The sequence below is a fragment of the Dysidea avara genome, chromosome 15 (assembly GCF_963678975.1).
Source record: "Dysidea avara chromosome 15, odDysAvar1.4, whole genome shotgun sequence".
Classification (NCBI taxonomy): domain Eukaryota; kingdom Metazoa; phylum Porifera; class Demospongiae; order Dictyoceratida; family Dysideidae; genus Dysidea; species Dysidea avara.
Window position 1 is genome coordinate 965,324 of NC_089286.1, and position 19,142 is coordinate 984,465.

At 36.7% G+C, this 19,142-nt stretch overlaps 2 pseudogenes; one reads left to right on the top strand and one right to left on the bottom strand.

The window, feature by feature from the left end:
* Positions 1–4,964: 4,964 nt before the first annotated feature.
* On the bottom strand, positions 4,965–6,738 carry LOC136245962 (uncharacterized; annotated as a pseudogene).
* An 8,788-nt stretch (positions 6,739–15,526) lies between these two features.
* LOC136245595 (uncharacterized) lies at positions 15,527–18,890 on the top strand (annotated as a pseudogene).
* The last annotated feature ends 252 nt before the right edge of the window (positions 18,891–19,142 follow it).

A 19,142-nucleotide genomic window follows, 5' to 3' on the forward strand; every position in this document is an offset into this window, starting at 1 on the left:
GGTAAGAAGTGGACTTTGAAGCTATACTTAAGTACTGTAACTGCCTGATTTAACGTATGTATGATTGACTTACAGTACATACATGTACTGCTTAATCGTAGCATCCCTACATACAACTGATACAAGTGCAAGAAAAAACTTGCAAGAAAAAGAAAACTGCTAATAAAGGGGTGTGGCATCCATTTTGCTCATGAGTCTTTCATCCCTAGTGTTGACAGACAAAGAAATTTCATTTCAGTAAACTGATACCGTGTAGCTAATATGCACCATCACAATCACTTGTTCATGTTGTTTTCATTCCTGTTCCCTTTAAGCAAAACAAGAGTTGCAACATAATATTTAGATATGCATGAATAACCTTCTTGCATATCCTGTATTTAGATTCATTAAAATTTCAGGACCTCTAATTATTCAGCCCCCACTGATGTGCTTAATGTAATACACCTGTGTGCTCTCAAATTCAGCAAGGATGTTAAGTTTTCTAATTTAAAGAGATCTATTTTTTCGGCAACTCATGATTTTTTTCTCATACATACAGTCCATACTGTATGACTGCATTACTCCACCACTAACAAACTACGGTACGTACATACTGCTCAAATGCAACATCGCTAGTTGCAGTATAAGAATAAAATTACTGAAGGGATGTGTAGCCATTATGCTTGCAAGTTATCTCACAAAGACTTGCAAGGGAAATGGCTGTCACACCCCCGGCCCTTAATAATATAAGTTTATATCATTCGCACTCTTGTGTGGTGATGTTGCATATGAGTGATACCATATGGCAGAATATGAGAATTAAAACCATTGGTATTTCTTTGAATGGCATGTAAATGCTGTCATTTTGGGTAAGGAATTGTAGATGACAGCACAACTTGTAAAACTTCACAACACAATATTTTGAAACTAGTAACACAAGTGAGCAGAAAAATAAAGCCTATTTTTGGTTATACACATGATTTTAGTTAGGTATTTATTCAAAATATTTTTCATAAATTTGTTCCTTACACATACTTTTCATAGGTAGCTGCACATAACTGTTCTTTATTAGTCATGATCGAAGTACCTTTTGGCTAATTATGACAAATAAAGCACTATTTGGCACTTCATGCATGTACCATACAGCAGGTATACAAATATATGTACTTGTTGCAGTTAAATATATATCATACAGTATGAGAGTTACTGTACAGTAGGGACCACAAAGGAGTAGGCGTGGTCCACAAAATAACACCACCCAAAAATCAGCCTCAATTTTCCTTGACGATTATGAGGCAGTATTGGTTAGGTAAAACTAAGCCCAAACAAGCTTTCAGATTGACCCGAAATGCTTTCATCAAGTTGCCATGGAATTAATTCATTTAATGCAATTTTCTACTGACTGACTGATTGACTGACTGACTGATGCTTCCAAACAAGCATAACTCGCTAAGGCTACGGCTTGAATTTTCACTGTTCGACATCACTTCAGTCTGAGAGGTGCCTTTTAACATACCACGCGCAGTACGTACATGGTGCCATTTCAGATGTGGTATGCGTGGTTTTACCAGTCACAATAATAGTATTTACAAAAAAAAGCTTACAAACAAGTACACAGAAAAATTAGGAATTTTCAATTAGAGTAGGGACCATAGCACATCGATAAAAGTACTGAAACAAGCTGGAGTAGTGCACGATATTAAATCACAGTAAAACAATAAGAAGTGTACCTACTGTGCTCAAGATACCATAATAAAAATGCACAGTAGGGATATAACACTTCTTATTGTTTTACTGTGATTTAATATCATGCTCTACCCCAGCTTGTTTCAGTACTTTTTATCGATGTGCTATGGTCCCTACTCTAGTTGAAAATGTATATTTTTTGAAAATGTATATTTTTTTGAAAATGTATATTTTTCTGTGCACTTGTATATGTATATTTAAAGCAGTGCCTAGCACTGTGCACTTGTATATGTATATTTAAAGCAGTGCCAGCACAAGGCTTCAAGGAGAAGTAGGCCTCAGGGAATTATGCTCCAAATTTTCATCATTATTCTATTCTGAATTTCTCCAAAAAAGTTATCGTTATTCCCAAGATGAACCCATTATTCTCAACACTGTTCCGAATATTTATAAAAAATATTTGACTTTTGCAATTTATGATGTTAGAAAGATTTTAAAGTAGTAATCATCCCGCTCTATTAAACAGGAAAGCTATCTTTTAGCTGGCAAAACATTTAGTTACTGTCACAATAAGGTAAAGTTTATTCCACTGACCGTTCTATTAGAGCAACTATCTCGATCTCAACTTATGTGAAATTGTGCTATTATACCAATTATACACTTAAATCAGTTCAGAATGCCAGAAATATTCCCAATTCTTTTAGTTCATCATTATGCTCAAAAATTATGTATGCATAATTCCCTGACCCCTCAGTACATGTACACTGAAGTAAACATATTAGCAATTACTGAAACAGAGCTAGCACTCTGCATGGCCACTCTGACGTAGATAATGTTATAGTGATATAGTTTAACAGTTGTACATGCATGTCATAACAAACTCTGTGCAATGTGGCACAACCGCAAAAAATTTTGGTTTATATTTCAATTATTGTATTGTAAATTCTTACAAGATAATTCATTATACAGCTAGTGCATGTTACTTTTACACATCGTACATGTAATTAGCTACGTATGTAGATAACTTTTTACCGCTGATTTCCCATTTGGGATTATTCTCCCCACTGGTTTTGCAGACTGACGGACATGTGGACTGAAGGGGGAAAAGAACCATTTGTGTATTGTAGTTGCATACAATTTTTGGCAATTGAACTCGTCATTTTAGCAATTGAATCCGTCACTTTGACAAATGAATTTGTCATGAAGTACAAGAATTCATCATAGAAACCTTAACTTGTCTGCAATAAACTAATGCCCATCACGAGATGAATTGTTTTCACCATAGAGAGTTACGCTTGAGTCACCAGAAGGTAACTAAAACTATAGGAAAGTGGATAGCTCTCTGTAAAGTAATATAACTTGTATATGAGTGACTCATCCCCATTGCAAATAGCAAGCTACAGTTGTAAATGTTGTTGAAGGGTTCAAATGCCAATACCTGCAATACACAATTGGATTGAACTGGCTGTTTCTTTCTTGCAACCTGCAAGTCCGTGAGTACAATCCGTAGAATAGATTAGACCATGATTAAGTCAGAATTCTTACAAGTTTAATCGAAGGTTAAACAGTATTAACTTGAAGATGACCATAGCAACATTAGTCCATGGGACTATAACAATAGGGTTAGCTTGATCACTAATAAGTATGCATTGTGGTATGCATTACAAGGTATCAACAACAGGTTTAAGTTGAAGTGGTAGCATATGTAGCATCCCGGCTGCCTGTTCTAGATCATTCTATGCTATAGTAGGGTAGCATGCAGTGGTAGCTAAGGAGCAGTAGTATCACGATCGAATTGCTTTCAGTGCTGGAAACGTTTTATCCCACCCAAAGGTCCCTCCCCATTTCTCTCTTTCCACTAAGTCATATATAGTACCAAACTGTGGCTGGCTAGTATGACATGGGTTGCACTCTAGCATATATCAGCTAGGAGGGACCATATAAGGCATCTGGTGTGGGTAGGTTGGAATACCATCAAATATACCAGCAAGAGCCTTATCATAGATGTTGGGGTACACATTTACCATGACCCAATCTTGGAGGGTCGCGTGATCTCACATAACAAATTAAGGGCCAGGTCTTAAGGCTACAGCCCTCCAACCCATTCTCCCAATCTTGATGTCTTATTGTATATGGTCATTGGTGTACAGAGGTACACCTGGGAACAAGTTAATCTTGGTATACCCAATATTGTGCATGTTAATTAAACACAATGGTAAAAATATCAAGTTTGTCTAAAGGTGAGGTGAAGTATCCTAAAAGAGCTGACTTGGAATCATACATATTATTTTGGTTACTTAAGGGGAATAGTTTTTTGGATTATCGAAGTTCTAATAATTCCATTCTACCACTCCAGTATTTAACAATTTCTGAATCAGTAGTTCACTCCACTGCACATATATACGCTCTCGTAGCTGGTGGATGTTTACAAGGGATTAGCACTATTGTGTGTGTGCTATATTATATCGGTGCTCTCTACTCATGAGGATCCTATCATACTTGGGATGGCCATGAGGATCTTGGTGTTCAAACTGTGTACTAGTGATGCCACCATATATATATACTGTATATATATAAATTTTGTATCACGATAATCATGATATTATGGGACTTGTATCACAAAAGCCACGACATATTGAATGTTAATATAAGTTTTCACAGAACAAGTTTTATTCAGTAAATGTATAACATGATTTATTTGACACAGATGACACTTGTTTTTTATGCATCACCACATGTTGCCAAAGAAATATCCTCATTTTTGCAAAGATCAAGTCACTTTTCATGTAGCACTTGTTGCTTTCAGGCTTACCTTCAATTGCAAATTTGCAGAGCAAATAGACTCTGAGTTTCTGCTTGTATGGTCTTTCTTTGTACAGGGATGACAGCATCAGCCAATTGGCCTGTTCATGCATTAAATGGATACTTAAGAAACATTCTTTGTACTATCAGACAGTCCTTGCTATAGACCCCTGCTTTAAATATATGTGTAAAAGAAACTCAAGTATTTCTTGAACCTTTGTGAGCAATAAATGCAATGTACTTACAGTTATCAAAGATCATGTGACTTGCAAGCTAACTCTCCACCTTAGTTAACCCTTATATAGCTTTCCATATATATTGTTTATGAACTTTTGATAAACTTTTAATATATATAGTGTACAAGTCAAGAAAATATAAAGTATTACAACCTTTTGATACTGTACATACATGTATATAAACTGCATGTAGAAGTTGAAATAGCAAAAAATGTTAGGGGAAAAAACTAGAAATAATCTACTGATGACATTGTCTCTGTACTAAACTTGTCCCTCTTTGTCTTTTAATTGCCTCCTGCTGCTCGAACATTTATCATTAATATGATCCACCAATACTGTCCTTGCTGTGCCTTTGTATATACTCTGGACAAATGCTATAATATTATAAATCATAAATGGTATTACAATCATTACTATATCATTACTATAATCATTACATTCATTACTATAATTACAATCATTACTATAATCATTACAATCATTACTACTACATTCAAATGAAGCGCTTTTAATATATTTTTAGCGGATTGAGAAGTGCTACGTATCGAGCAATACAGGAGGCCCGTGCGATGTAGCAATCGTAAGTTATTAATCGTTTTTGAGGGTTCAGCTCAACACGAACGTACTATAACTGGCACTAGTAGCTTACCAATGCATGCAGCTACTATGTCTTGGTCCAAAGCTGGGTTGGCTCCTCGGCCACCACAACTGTGAGTAGCTAAAGTACTCTGGCTGAAGAATATTGGCATTAGGTTTCTTATTAACCTAGTAGGAGAGTTACTAGCAGCAACTGCTTCGTCTCGCTGTCGTTTTGTACACCTGACACCATATCCCGGAACTAACTCAACCATTAGTGGCTGCACCTGATAAAGATAACAATTCAATGTTATTATTAACAATGTATACATGACTAACTTTAACTGTTTCCTTGCGATCATAGCTAGTTAAGAAGTCATCTGACAAAGAGTTGTTCTATAAAATCTGATTAAAGTGATTGCTACATGCATGCAACTATTTGTACCAAACTTTCCCTAGCTGAAACTGATGGAGATAGATGCTTCATTGCAACTTGCAGAGATGGCTGTTTCATAATTGTAACTGGCCGGCATGGTGGAGAACATTCTTTCTTTATTATTGCTGAATTGATCTACATGATAATAGAGAATACATGCATACATCTCCTTTGAAGCAGCTGCAGCTAATATTTGTGATACCTTAGGCTGAACATCATGTGAAGTGGTAGAAATCTGACCCTGGCAATCTAAATGTTTCAACAGTAGTAACGTGAAATTATTTCAACTATTTAACCTTTTGTTTTGTTAAGCTGTTTCTGTAGTTGCTCAATTTGCTTTTTTTGTTTTTCTAATTTTGCTTGTAGCTCAGTGGAGGTAACATCTGGCTGATCGTCTTCACTATCACCGCTGATATTAAAAGAAAACATTTCTTTTGCTTGCTCTAGTGCAGCTGAATTTTTAGCTGCTTTCTGTAACTTTGTCTTTTCTTTTTGTGTACTGAAGCCAGCTCTAGCAGATTTATTTTCCTTTCCAGCCTGTATGCATAAAGGAGTTTGAAACAATATTATTCAGTCAGTTATTATAATAGCTACACGAATCACCTGTTTAGTCTTTTTTGCTGGAGTTTTCATAGGATCACCAGACTCCTCCGGTTCAGAGTTGTCCTCTGACTCCTCTCCACAAACAATATCTTCTGGGGTTATTTGAAAATTTACTAACTTATCACATAGTTTGTTCAGCTGTCGTCTGTTACCTGAAAGGTAGTAAAATGCACACATGCTACATAGTTATATAGACACTTACTAGAGATTTTTAAAATTTCTGCTTCGTATGTCTTTTCCTTTCCAACGAATGTCCACCATTGCTCCTACAAATGGTTTGCCTTTCACTACTGTCATGGGCATGACACCAACTGAATCGTCTTCCCACTGCACCAGCACAAATTTCAGCGCTCCTGCAGGTGTTTCACCTGCTAGAGCTTGAGAATTTCGCTTTTTAGTGGTAGCTGTAGCTTGAGCCATCTAGTAGCAGGTTGCTTTGAGCTTGCACAGTGACTGCAACAAGGCAGTTAGCGCTATTTATACCCTAACAGACAAAGCCACATGTACACCACACATACGTAGGTAGTAGATACCTATATAGCTATTGAATAATGCGCATACTGATCATGCATGCGTGTTTGCATCCAGCTATGATGGCGCCTCAGCCTGCTCTGGGAGAGCAGGGCCCGCGCTACATTACAAGTGTTAGCGCAGGCCCTAATTAGGTGGTTTTACGAATGGTTATCCTATCAAGATGCAAGCTCAGATTCTATGAGCAAAGATGAAATCTACTTATAATGAGCGATTTTCTTTCAGTGACCCGAGTCTATCCATAGAGATGTTAAGAGAAAACGGACGCAAGAGTCCGCTATTAGTTCCATTAGAACGGTTAGCACGGATGACATTACTGCCAGCATCGATCTTGAACAAACAGAAATTTTAGATCCACAGCATGCACACTCAAGTAGCAATTTGGTTTCAACGCCTGATCATGATGAATGGTCAGCCGAAGATCTAGAAAACATTCTTGATAGCACGCAACAACAAAACGGCATCATACAAGAAGAGACTGTTGACATAAACTATGATGATATCCCTAACTGTGTAGAAAGCTTAGTGTTGTCAGTTAATGACCTCGAGTTCAGTGACAGATTAATGATTAGTGATGATCATGACGAGCTTACCGACACACTGAAGGCATTGATATAGCTGCAGATATGATCCATTCCTTTCATAGTGTAGAACACCATGACATATCTCATTTCACCTTACCATCAGAGCCTTTATATGAAGGATCATCACTCACATCTGCTTCAAGCAGTGTGCTGCTCATGAAGTATGCTATGAAGCACAATCTTACCAGAGAAGCACTTGCTGACTTGCTTGAAATAACGAAACTACATTGTCCCTTACCAAATACTTGTCCATCTTCCTTGTATTTGCTCAACAAACTTCAAAAATTTATATTACAAAGCTATAACCCACTATTATTGTAGTAACTGTTTTCATGAAACAGATGAAGCTAAAGTCTGTGAAAACCATCTCTGCCATGAAACACTATCAGAAACAGAAGCAATTTCTTCCTTCATTGAGTTACCAATTGATTTACAAGTAAAGAATATTTTAGAACGTAAGTATCTATGCTTATAGGTTGCGTCATGCATGCAGCTATTGATGAGCTGTTGTATAACACTATATGCTGTCTACACTTAGGAGAAGGAATATTCAGCACCATTCAACAGTGTAGCAGAGTGCACACAGATGGGCAACTTTTGACTGATGTGTACAGCGGCATTTTGTACCAGCGACATGTTACGTCTGGATTTCTTGCTAACCCAAATCTTTTATTTTCAATACTGATGGCTTGCCTGTGTTTAAGTCCTCAAAATTTTCATTTTGGCCATTATACTTGCTCATAAATGAGCTGCCATATAAAATAAGGTCTTACTATATTGTAATGATATTCAATGTAAAAGATTTGAACCTCTGTGTAATGGACATGTTGATTTTGCTGAAGTATTACTGTTGTAATAAGGGAGGCTGTCCTTTTTGATTAATGGTCTAAAGGGACTTCAAAAAGTATCCTTTACAAAAGAGGTCATAAGTACAATATCCTTTACATGGGTCACTTCCGTGCTATTTCAGTTTCTGTTCGCTGAAATAGCAGTATGTATGTTGTTGCATGATATTTATATAAAAAAAATTTTTTTTGAAGAATTACAAAGGAAAACAGGATTCTTGCTGGTCTTTGGTATGGATCTATTTAGCCTAATATGAACATTTTTCTGAAACCTATGGCTAAAGCAATAAAAGAGATTTATGAGAAAGGTATAAAGCTATAGTGCATTACAAACATTTTCAAGGCACACATACAACATGCATGCACATACATTGTATATAATATTATTTCAATTCTTGTAGGGGTTCCTATAGCACTTCCAAACAGTTCTACCATCTACTGCCATGCTATGTTGCTTTGTTCAACTTGTGATCTTCCAGCAAGAGCATTGGTAATGAATATGACTCAATTTAATGGTTTTTTTGGCTGTTGCCACTGTTTGCAAAAAGGTATAATACTAATGATAATTTATAGCAGTACCTGGACTATAATATCCAGGTGCAAGTTATTCATTAGGAGAACGTCGTCATACTCACATATATAGTTATGACCAGGGTAATCCAACAGATCCAAAACGAGACCACAAAGCTGCTTATCAGCACATGAAAGACGCTGTTTCTACTAGCTCCACTGTAAGTTAACTATATAATATACAGGCTACAGCAATATGTATTGATGTTCCGTGTATTAAGGTATTTGGTATCAAAGGGCCATCATGGCTCTGCATCATCCCTCAATATGATCTCATTGATGGAATGTCAATTGACTACATGCACTGTGTACTGCTGGGGATTGGAAGACTGTTATTAAAGCTATGGATGCAGTCATCTTACCATCTTGAATTATGGTATATAGGCAATCAAGTAAAATCTATTGATGAACGACTCTGCAGCATTACTCCACCTGATGAAATACAACGTACACGTCGAAGCATTGGGTTAATAGTAAAATTTTGGAAAGGTATCTGCATGCATACAGACCGTGTAATATCTGTGCAACAGTTAATTTGCTTTGTCAAAATACATTTTCCGTAAACCTTTATCAATAGACATGTTGCTAATATAATGTATGTGTTGGATTATACAACTGCGTACTGTTATATGTATTGTGTATCTTAAATTTAGCCCATGAACTCAGAGCTTGGATTTTACATTATTCTGTTGCTGTACTTTATGGCATTCTTCCTGACACATACTACCAGCATCATCTGTTGTTAGTGGAAGCTATTTTTCTGCTGTTGCAAGAATGAATATCTAGCAGAGAAATTCATCATAGTTTAGAACTGCTTAAACACTACTGTTTCTTATTTGGCACATTTTATGATATGTAAGGCCAACTTATGGTAATTTTCTATGAATATGATCTGGTCTGCAGGTGAACAGCACATGACCATGAATGTTCACAATTTGTTACATCTCCCACAAGTGGTCAGAAACTTAGGACCGTTGTGGTCTCACTCTTGTTTCCCATTTGAGTCAGCCAATGGACATATGCTTAAACTATTTCATGGATCACAAGCTGTCGAAAAGCAGGTATGGATTTAGTTAAGTTGTAAGTAAGTATATACTCTTATAGAGTACACTGTGTCCTTGAAATATGTATAGCTATGTATGTTTGCAGGTGATACGCCATATTAGTGAAATACAGATTGCCATCTATTAGTGAAATACACAGATTGCCATCATTCGCTAAATCATCACTAACACCAGGTAGCCTACAAGAAGGTCTGTTTAAGAAGATGAGCCATTTAACTAGGTAAGTCAGTATACATGGTTGCAAATACTGAATTATTTTAAACTTTACAGGGGACAGAAAATAGCTACCAACAGAGCAAACGCTACTACTGTTTATGGTAAACCACAACATGCAAACCTAACTACATTTGATGTGTCCTTGTCTCATAATATTGACATCGATATCTCAGATGAAGCATTCTTTTGGCCATTTTTAAACTTATCACATTGTGTGGTTTCAGCTAAATCTAAGTCAAAATCAACCAAGTGAAATAGCTCTTGTGTGCTGTATTTGGATAGTAGCAACTCAGTTTGTTATGGCATAGTTGAGAAACTTATTAGCTTCACCGAGGATTCGGACGGTTGCAGTTATGCTATAGTCACAGAACTAGTTCAATTTCCAGTTCATGAGCAGATCTGTCATGATAACATCACAAATGCTCAACTTCAAAGGCATCTGGTTGTATGTCAACCATTAATGTTAGTAAAATTGCACAGATTAATTTGCAGTTAGCTGATGTACATTTCTATTCCTTAGGTCATCATATCAGAAGATTATTCTAACCAAAAACATTGTTAATAAATGCATATTTATGAATCTTGAAGCACAAGTAGGATTGATTTTTGTAAGCCAGTTCCCAAATTTTATGGAAATAGATTAGCAATGAAATACTGTGATAATTGTACAGACTTGTTAATTTGCTAGAATAATAATAATAATGTTCAGCATGTAAAAAGGTTAGGGAGTATAGTTTGTGGTAAATACAAATTAAATGTATAGTCCTCAGGGGTGTAGCCAGGATTTTTTGAAGGGGGGATCCAGCACCAGCATTAAGTTACTAGAAGCAGGGGTCTGGGGGCACAGCCCCCAGCCGCTGAGAGACTTTCAATATTTTAATAAATCAAAACTCAGCAAATCACTATATTTTATGCAAAAAGTACATTAATTATGATGCATTAAGTGGCCCTGGGATGAAGGTACTGTAGTACTAGATAAAGTCACCTAGTGGAAGCAGACAGCATAACACATAGAGACACATATAGCTAGTAATCTGTAAGTGATGGTTATATCTCACTGTGGTATAGGAGCCATGAATCCACTGATACAAATGACGATCAAAGAATATAACTATACAAATATGCATAGCATGAATTCATTTTGCATAACACAAGTGATAAATTACTGGAGCTCTATATCTTTAAACACTGCATACCAAAGCTATAGCAGTATAAGGTCATGCTAAGTTTTGCATTTAATGTTGGAATGTCTGAAAACCTTCATATGGACATGGATATTTACATCATGTTCTATTAGAGTATACCTGACTGCTCTATTAGAGTATATACCTGACTGCTCTATTAGAGTATATCGATCTTTTTAACAAGTTTTGAAGAGGGCTCATGTTACCTCTGTAAATCCTTCCCTGAGAGATGAATGTAAGTTTTATCAATTGTTGTGCTGTGCGATTACACTATATTGCTCACTCATTTTGTCCTGCCACACTAAATGGTGTGTTAGGATCCTGCTTGCAGAAGTCTAAATTTTACAGGGAGGGTTCCTGAACCCCCCCTCCCTATGCCCCTGGTCCTGCAATATGACACAATATAATTATGTTGGCAGTCATGCAATATTGCAGATAATGAATAAAGAAAGTATGCTGGTATTGAAAGTATGGATCTGGAGGAACAAAAGACCTGCCAACTAATGTTGGTACAGGTCAACCACTAAATAATTGTCACAATCAAGATTTTCTTACAAACACAAATACTAACAATTGTACCTACAGAAGTACCCTATTAATGTATTGAAACTCCTCAGTCAGGAATGTTGTTATCTTCATAAACAGGACACTTATCCATGGTTACACTTGTATTATTACCACACATTTACTAGCTAATAAGCTAGGACACCTAGGACTGATACACTTCCATTATAATTTACTATATATATATATATATATATATATACATGCATTTCACCTCATCTGATATCAGTGTTGAAACTACAGCATTTCCCCAAGGTATTTAGAATAAGAAGGATTCCACTGCATGTATCTACTTTAATGCTTTATGTAATTATATGTGCTAGCCTACACCTCTATCTATTACTGGAGCCTTTATATTCAGCTTTGTAGTTGCATGTCAGTACTACAAAACTTCAAATATGTAAGCATCAACTGGCTAGAACAATTATTTTGGGTGTCTAAAAGCTAATGATATAGCAATATATAGCACATTCATCACTGCATATATTAATAAATTTACCTACCTGGAGCTAAATGCCTAACACAATTGTCTTTGTGTACCACTAATGACAATATTCATCATTTAGGTACTTACCTTCAATTTTACTACCTGGCGCCAAATGGCTAACACAGCTTTTGTTGTCTACCACTAATGAGAATAATTCTCCTTTAGGTGAGAATAATTCTCCTTTAGGTGCTTCAATATTACTACCTGGCGCCAAATGGCTAACACAATAATAATTGCTGTTGTCTACAATTATCATTTAGGTGCTTATCTGATGCCAAATGGTGCCATGCCATTGTCTATAACTTATTTATGACACCAAATAGTACTTTCATCATTTCAGTGTACACCTTAAATTTTACTACCTGGTGCCAATTAACTAACACAATTATTATAGGTGGGTGTCATTGTCTACCACTAACAATGGCACATTCATCATTCAGGTGCTTACCTTTAATTATTGTACCACTTGATGCCAACTGCCAGTGGTTAACTTATTGGAGTGCCATTGACTATTTTGGAAGTAGTGTCTCTACTTTCTTTGGCTATTGTACTTTAAGAAGATTTTCCTTTGAATTTACCTTTGTATAGGAATTAAAATCAAGTATAGACTTTCCAGTGTGTGTAATTTATACTGACAATTGATACCAACTGTATACATATAGCATGAGATGTTACTGAATCAATATATAGTTTTAGCTATGCATGATGATATGCTTCTAGAAGTTACATGTAGCATAAGGCGTGAATCTGGTTTTGTACATGTCTTAAATGCCCTGATGATACACCCTCATGTACAGTGTATATGACCCTATAGAACTTTGACTACATGCACTAAGCCTTTATAAATACCCTTTTATGTTGCATCCATTGGCATAATATGAAACATGTAGGTATAATTATACTATACCATGGGTAAAATAACTACATACACCCTGTCACAAAACGTCGTCAGGATATCATGTATGTGTACTGTAAATTGTACAACAAACTCAAATGATAGATGGGCTCTGGTAATAAAGTACACTCTTTTTAAAAAAAGTTGCATGTGTTCAAAGTCTGTAGGACACCTGGTCCTATAGCCTGTATTAGCTTATGATGGTTTAGATCCTGATCTGGAATGAGAAATCCTGAAACTATACATGTATATAAAGATACCAAGTAATCTAGTTTTTGAGCTCACAGCCAAAACTGCTGGCATAAGGCAGGTACCCTAAACAATGAATATGCCATTGCAATTAGCAGAACAATGCACCAATCAATAAGTTAGTCTCACGTGGCCAGACCACTTTTTTCCTACTTCTGAGCCATCCCCAGGCGCTGGGGACGCTAATTGGATAACTTTGGCGCAAAGAGGTGCGAATGACGTGTAGCCTATTTCCAATGGTGACGTTGCAATAGCTATTTGCGCGCGCCTAGTTTCTCTCCAGCAGCTTCTTTTGCTGAATGCGAGTTGGCTGAACGCTATGGTTGCGCTGAGGATACAGGAGGATGAGTTCGCTAGAGGTTTGGATACAAGTAAAATGTGTATTTATTTCATTTCATTGTTTTCCAGGGCCCGTCATCGTCGTCTGGAAGACACTGTTGTCTTTGTTGCTGTGACCTAGCTACGTGCAAAGGGAAGAATCATCGTAAACGACTGGGGTCTTGTGAAAATGAGCTAGTAAAGAAGCTCCAGGAATGCCTTCTACAATTCTGCAACCGTGACATTCAGAGTTTCAATGAGTTTAATGATGATTCAATTCTTTGTTATGAGTGCATACAGACATTGAATAAACTAGTTCAGGCTGATAAAGAAGTCATGCATTTTAAACAGATAGTGTCGAGATACTTACAAAGATTTACTAATGACAACATCTCTCGTAAACGTCCACAACCATCAGAGCCACACACTCCTCAGCTGGCTAAAAGACGTAAACCTCAACCAAAAAGAGTACTTCATTCACCATCAGCCGTTTCAGTATGTAATAAATGTATCTTATAATGGCATAGTTTCTGGTTGCTTGATGCATTTTATTGACCAATCAGTGTCAGACTAGACATACTTAAAATAATATAGAATCACATGAACTGAGTTTACTATTTGGTACGTGCATTTCTTAGCACACCACAGTATAGCTAAGTGCTTTAATCAACTGATTTTCAATGCAAGTATATACATGTATTTAATATGCTTGTGAGACACACATTTGTTATGCTAGTATAGGGGGGTGTGATTGGGGCTGTGAAAACAGGGCATGCATGTGGGCACTCAACTTTGCCTACTTTACAAACCTACATGATTCATAACTTATGTTATGATCATACAAGTTTCCGTTCTTATTAAATGGCTAGCTAAGTGGAATTTTAATGCAAGTTACATAATGCAGATAATGTATTCAAGTAATAAAGTATAACCTGTTATGTATAGTTTGTGTTCACATGTCCAGTTTTCGTGGGTTCAGTCCTAATCACTATTAGCTATATATATTTTAATGGAATTTGAAAATGCTTGATTAAAGAAACTCCTACACATTTTACATGCTAAATTAGTCTTAGAAAAAGTAAAATTTAGTCAGTCTAGTGAATAGACACCGCCCTGGTTTCTCTGTAGTGAATAATAATGAAAACTGGCTGAAGCGGTGAAAATTAAAAACTTGGTGTGTTTTAATAATATTGTTACAGTATCATACACTTCAATTCCTGCCTAGATATATAACTGCTTACATCCTTTGATGCTGTGTCAGTCACACAGAGGTACTCTTTATATGATTGATAGTCTTGTGAAGGATTTTGATAGTCTACCAAAGTTGTGGTGGAACAATTTAATAGATTGTATACAGATAGAAGAATCACAGGTCTGTATAACACAAATACCCATCAAATTTGTAGTACTGTAAATATTATCTCATGTAGGATCCGAATCAGTATAATCATTTAGTTGGTTATTCTTCAGAAAGTGACAGTACTGATTCACCTTCTTTTAGTCCATTCAGTACTACTGGTATATCCACACCAAGTACAAGTCAAATTAGTCTATTGTTTGATGAAGACAGGAATGAAGAAAGTTTTAATGAAGAAGAGAGTTCAGATGAGCAAAATGATATCATGGTAGAGTAAGCTACCTTTTCTCGGACAACCTCTATAGTCGGACGCAATAACTCAACGATTCTTGTACACAAGCTTTTATGTTTCGTACTGTGGAAACTTTAGGCTATGCCCAGCCTGTTACTGTAATATAAGGATACTGGATATAAGCATCACTGAACTACAACAAAACTGATTGGCTGTCCGAAAATATCTATACTCGGAAAATTCGATATATTCTCGGATGGGGAGTACTACCCCTTTACAATTAACATTATAAACTTACTACTACTTCCACTTGGTTCATCTATCCTTGGGTTACTACTATACCACAATCGATTTATTTTCGCTCAATGCACGGAAAGTTATCAACGTAATACGTGACCGTGTATTCTCGGACATGAGTTCACCTTGATGCGCATGCGTTATTTTTAAATTCTTTAGCGCGGGAAGTTATTTGTTACAATAGATACAATTTATCTTCTTTGTTATCTATTTTTGTGATTACTGACAGACTAGGAGGCGTAAGGTGAGCCTTATGCGAGATATTTGTATACGTTACGTGCAAGTGTGTACACTTACCAGACTGTTTTGGTGGCCTGAATGTGATCTATAATATCATATGGATATTTTAAACATGCGTCTCTTACTTAGGGTGGTTGCCAATTGATTTATAATGTCGCAGTGCACAATCCCTCCTCTTAATCAACGGGTGTTTCGTTCTGGTCACAGTTCAAACAAGTTGCTACACCAAGGAACATTACAAAGACCTTTAAAATTTAAACAGTGGTGTACTGAGTCTATGGACAAAGCCATCAATGCTGTACTCAATGAAGGTATGAGCATAAGACGTGCAGCTGAGCATTATGGAGTTCCAAAGTCAACTTTGGGAGACAGGATTAGTGGAAGAGTGCTGCCAGGTTCCACTAGTGGACCAAGTCGTATACTCAATGATGAAGAAGAGGAGTTAGTCATTTTTCTACGTCGCTGTGCCTCTGTTGGTTTCTCCAAATCTCGGAAAGAGCTTTTGGCACTTGTTCAAGCAATTGCAGAACACAAAGGAACTCAGCACTTGGTAACTGAAGGATGGTGGAATTCCTTTATTAAGAGGCATCCTGATATTACACTCAGAGCTCCAGTGCCTTTGTCCCAAGCAAGAGCAAGGGCTACTGATGAAGAAGTAATGGATCATTACTTTGATCTACTGGAAACCACATTCCAACAGTACAATTTGCTGGGAAAACCAGGACAAATTTTTAATTTAGATGAAAGTGGGTTTCCTTTGAATCCAAAACCACCAAAGGGTGTGTTTGATAAGGGGATAAAAATCCGACTGCATATTGCACTGGAGACAAAGCACAGATCACTGTATTAGCTTGTGTGAATGCTATAGGGAATAGCCTACCACCAATGGTAATATTTGATCGACAAACATTTCCTATTGAGCTAGCCACTGGAGAAATTCCTGGTACAATCTATGGATTTTCTCAGAGTGGATGGATTGACCAAGATTTATTTGACAAATGGTTTGACAACCATTTTTTGCATTATGCACCCGCTGCAAGACCTATTCTCTTACTCATGGATGGCCATTCTTCCCATTACCACCCTGGAACAATACGTAAAGCAGCTGAAAACAAAGTTGTTCTTTTTGTATTGCCTCCTAACACAACTCACCTCACACAACCTCTAGACAAAGGATGTTTTGGACCATTGAAAGCAAAATGGTCAGAAGTGTGTCATGGTTATATGGCCAAAAACCCAGGAAAAGTTGTAAATCAATTTGTCTTTTGTCAATTACTTCATGAAGCCTGGACAGGTGCTATGACATCCTTGAATATTAAGGCTGGCTTTAGAACCACAGGGATATATCCCCTTGACAGAAATGCTGTTGCTGTTAAAGTTAGAAAGCCTATTGCAGCTACTGATATTTCAAAAACTGGTTTGCCCTTCATTCCTTTGTGTAGCCCATTACCTCAGGCAAAGGGTTTAGAGGTTTCCACTAAGCTACCCGCATTCACTCAAGAACAATTGCAAAGATTCGAGAAGAGATTTGAAGCTGAGAGTGAGCCAGATGAGGAGTACAAGCGATGGATGGATTTATATCACCCACAAACCAGCAGAAAGCCACCTATAGAGTCCAATACTGCACCCTCACTTGTTTCATTCTCCATTCCAGCTTCAGCCAGTGTTTTACAAAAGCAGTTATCAGAAGCAGCTTCTACATCTTTACCAAAAACAAGGCCTAAAATTAAAGCTGCTGCATATGGCCAAGTCCTGACCAGTGCTCAAAATCTAAAGATTATTGAAGAACAGCAAAAGGAGAAAGAGTTGAAAAAGAATCAAAAGCAGAAAGGAAAGAAATCACCTAATGAAGACATCGCAATGGACACATGTACAGCTAGCAGCAAGACACCAAATTTGCTAGGTATGAAATATGCATAATTAATGTTATTATACAGTAGTTCATACATGACGACTATTTAGCTTGCCTGTGTAATTATGCTGTGATGCATGTGCTTGCGGCCCAATTAATGATATAAGTTTATAATTATATATACATACAGTGAACCTCAGATATCCGAACCCCTTGGGACCAGGGGTGGTCCATAAGTCTGAAAAGTCCATATCTTTGAAACTATATAAATAACCTTAAAGGACATTTTTAAAATGTCAGTATTATCAACTACCCTAATAGAACAGTCACTACTCTAATAGAGCAGTCATTTCCACACTTCGGTTAACCGAGAATCTGGATAAGTGGGGTCCAGATAACTGAGGTTTCACTGTAGTTACATAGTTGCTATATATACTGTACTGTGCATATTTTCTGTATACTGTACAATGTTGTTGCTTGCATAGCTACATGATGGTTATTTTGCACTTTAATTAATTCTCAGAAGCTGGTCAATCACCATCCTTTTCCAGTGAAGAACTTAAGAAGTTTAAAAGAAGATACGAAAATGGTTTTGACCTACAACATGATGAACGCTACAACCTTTGGTTGAAGCATTTCCTTAGTTCAAGCACAGTTGGAGTTGTAGCAGGTTAGTGCACCGGTATGATTTTAATAATGTTGTGACATTTTACATCATGTAGGTGGAAGTAAGAAGGTTGAAAAATCTTGTAAGCTATCAAAGTGTGATCATCCACGATCAACCACTTGGGTACAATGTGAGAGGTGCAAAGAGTGGAAACACTGCATCTGTGCTGGAGTAAAGCATACTCTAGCTAAAAAGCTCAAGTTTTCATACATCTGTACTGGTTGTAACTAGTTATCTGTGTAGCTACTGAGCTTTATGTATATCAGTAACTATCTATCTTGGTTTTATAGACACTTTTTACTTTAAAACACTTTTTACTATCACTTTATTACTTATAACTACCTATCAAACCTATTTTCAAGCTTTATGCAGTTGCTTTTCAAGTGTCCGATAATATACCCTCCGTGTACTTCGTTGTCATTTCCGTTACATTACTACAAAATTATTTTGGTTTTAATATAAGTTTAGCTGGAGGGCAAGACTATAACATGGCACTAACAGCAGAAGTCTGCTATTCCATTAGCAGGATTGTGGATGATTGTCCGAGAATAGGTCAAATCGTCCGATGATAGATAATTTCGGATGGTCACTTTGGATGGCTCTCATTCCGTGATAATGAAACAAATAAGGATAAATTTTCAAGGTCTGTAGGGACTTGGCCCAATAAGTGTG